We start from the raw sequence: 3,699 nt of genomic DNA on the forward strand, positions 1-3,699 counted from the left end.
CTTACCTAGGATATGTCAGTCACCTTGAACAAAAATAACAAAGCCTCTGGGGTGGAAAACTAGGATAACAGTAACTCCTCAGGACTTAGGGGAAAAAAAAATCTATCAACCTATATTTCCAAAGACCCAAGGCAAAAGGCCACATAAAGGAACTCATTTCACCACAGATGAATAGATAGAACACAGGACATTTTTTAAGGCTGCAAAATTATTTTGTGTGATTCTGCAATGGTGAGCACATCATATTTTATATTTGTCAAAACCACTAGGATTGGAAGGATGGAGCAAGATGACAAAGTCTATGGATGCTCTCATTTACTCCCCAAGCAACTAAACCACTGAACAATGAATAAAAACAAGCACAGACTGGACCTCTGTACTCTGGACTGCAGCTGAGGTGTTAGAGAGTTAGGATGAGTCCAAAAGCAAGAAAGAGGAGGAGCAGGGATGGTCCAAAACCTGGGAGAATTTTCTCACTAATACTGAGAACAGTCACTCACTGCAGGCTTTTTGGGACAGAGCTGGGAAATACCTCAAACAGGGAACATGGAAAGGGAGCTAATGTGAGGAAATTGTGCACTGATTTTTTTAAGGTGGTACAAATTGTCAGTAGGAATTCATGGGCTGTGAAACCAGAAGGAGTGAAGGGATACCATGGCACTGTGAAAGAGTGCTATTGAATCTTACTGTGATCTTACATGGATTGGCATTAGGACAGAGAGGAACTCCAAGGACAGCAGTATGAGGAGAATACATCAGAGTGATAGGCAACACAGAGGAAAACCGCTGGCTCCCTGCCCACAGTGGGGCACTGAGGGATAGTCTGTGCAGGAATACCCATGAGATGAAAACAGAGAACTCTCAACTCTCACCACACACACAAAAAAAGTCAAGCACCACTGCTCATGTCAGCATCTGTGGCCAGCTAAATCCCACCTCTCGAGGATGCATATTGAATTCTAGAGATCAGGCAACCAGAAATCCTGCATCAACACAGAAAAAAAAAAAAAATCTAATGATAACAATTCTGCCTAGTGGTTGCCAGGAAAAATTGCAAATCCTACTGCTGCTGGGTTGATTCTGACTCATGGAGACCCTGTGGGGCAGAGTGGAGCTTCCTCTTGGGGTTCCCAGGGCTGTGAGTCTCTGCAGAGGGTGAGCTACCATATCTTTCTCCAACAGAGCAGCTGGTGGTTGCAGACTCCAGGGTGGCATCTGGATGCTGGGCCACTGCATCACAAGAGTGCCCAATCAAAGAAATTTCCCACATAAACCACAATATAAAATTTAAAGTAAAAAAAAAAAAATCAAAGTAGTCAAGGTTCAACAAAAAATAGCAAAGCTTACAAAATCACAAGAGCACAAGAACCAATCTAAAGAAAATCATGGAGAAGAGAAAATTTCTCCCATGGAGGCCAGACTAACAAAAAAAATCGATACTTTTCAGATTAGTTTGCTAAATATATTTAAACCATGCAAAAAGCACACAGAAAATAAACTAATAGAGATCAGAAAACAAATGTAGGGGGAGAAATTGAGAGAAGCAACAAAAATATTGAAAGCATGAAACATAAAATCAAAGATAATTACTGAAATTGAAGAATAAAGGAACTGAATTAGAAAAAGCAGGAGAAACACTTAACAAGAGTCAAACAGACAGGAAATAGAATAAATAAACTAGAAGAAAAAATAATTGAACTTAACAAGTCTCAAGGGGAAAAAAAAAATAATGAAAAAGAAAAGCAAACAAATCCCAAAAGAAATCTGAGACTCAATTAAGGAATCTAAAAGTAGAATCATTGGAATCACAGAGCACTATGACAGTAATTAAGGCATAGAAACTCTTTTCCAAAGAGATAACCAGAGAAAATTTGTTAGACTTGAACACAGAATGAAACCTAAAAATACAGGAAGATACATGAACCCCAATTAGGAGAGACACAGAAAAATCAACTCTGTACCATATACTAATAAAATTTTTGAACACTAATGACAAAAAGGGAGCTCTGGTAGCATAGTGGCTAAGGCACTTGACTGCTAACCAGAAGGCTGGCGGTTCAAACCCACCAGCCACTCCTCGGAAGGAAGGTTGGGCAATCCTACTTCCGTAGTGATACTGCCTCGGAAACCCAAGGAGGGGTCGCTATGAGTCAGGGCTGACTCGACGGCACACAACAACAACAACAACAAAATGACAAAAAATTCTGAAAGCAGCAAGGAAACAAAACAATGTCATATTTCTAGGGTATTTCATAAGAATCAGTGCAGATTTCTTCCCAGAAACTCCAGACGACAGAAAACAATGGACTGGAATATATAAAATGCTGAAGGAAAATAATTGCCAACCAAGAATTCTTTACTCAGCAAAGTTGTCATTGAAAAGTGAGTAGGAAATAAAAAAATTCCCAAACAAACAGAAGGTCTCTGAATTTACCACTATCAAACCAGCTTTGTAAGTATTATTAAAAGCAGTACTCCAAATGGAAAGGCAAGAACATAAATTAATAATCTTATGTATACATAGAATAAAACCAACTAAGTAAATAGATGAATAAAAAGAGAGAGATCGTCAAAAGCATAACAACATGGACAATTATTAGTACCAAGTATATGATACTTTCAGGGGACAAACTCAATAATTAAATCCAATAAATGATACAATATCAAATTTCAAGAGATAAATACAAAGTAAACTTATCACATACATATTATATATTTATGTTAATGGAGACACACTAACAGAAATGGTAAGGGAGTAACATATCAGGAATATATTCATTAAGTTATGTCTGTATATCAGTTGTCCATATGTTAAACATTGTTGCAATTGTAAGTTGCATGGTATATGTGACAACCACTAAGAAATCACCAAAAAAAAAGAAAGTAAAAAAGGCTCATCACAAGAAAGAAGCCAAAAAAAAAAAAAAAAATCAGAATTAATAAAACAAAGAATATGCAAAACAGTCAAAAAACAGCAAAATAAGTGAGTTAGAAACTTTGCTTACAGTAATAACCTCAACTATAAATGATCTAAATACCCCAAGCAAATGACAGTAAATGGTATAGTAGATCAAGAAAAATAAATAAATAATCTATCATTTTTGTGTCTACAGGAAAAATACCTTAAACATAAGGACACAGTTAGAATGAAAATTAAAAGATGGAGAAAAATATCCCATGCAACAAGCAAAAAAAAAAAGAGCAGAGGAGTCCATACTTATATCAAATAAATTAGCGTTTAAATCAAAATCTATTACAAGATTACAATTATGAATATACATGCACCTAAGAGCAATGCACCAAAATACATGAAGAAAATAATAATATGAAAGGAGATAGAGACAACTCCATAATAGTAGTAGGGACTTCAACATATCACTTTCTAATGTAGACAGAACATCTGAATAGAAGATCATTAAGGACATTGAAAACTTAAATAAAACTTTAAGCCACCTGGACCTAATGAACATATATAGAACTTCACCCAGCATTGGAACAACACACATTCTTCTCCAGTGCACCTGGACCATTTTTCAAAATAGACCATAAGCTAAGACAAAAAACAACTTTCAACCAATTTTAAAATATTGAAATCGTACAAAGCATCTTCTCTGACCATAAAGGTGGGAAGTCACAAATCCACAACAGGAAAAATAAAGGAAAAAAATAAAAAGAAACTAAATGATGCCTTACTGAAAA

The sequence above is a fragment of the Orycteropus afer genome, unplaced genomic scaffold (assembly GCF_000298275.1).
Source record: "Orycteropus afer afer isolate SDZICR_OR568_19922 unplaced genomic scaffold, OryAfe1.0 scaffold00836, whole genome shotgun sequence".
Taxonomy (NCBI): domain Eukaryota; kingdom Metazoa; phylum Chordata; class Mammalia; order Tubulidentata; family Orycteropodidae; genus Orycteropus; species Orycteropus afer.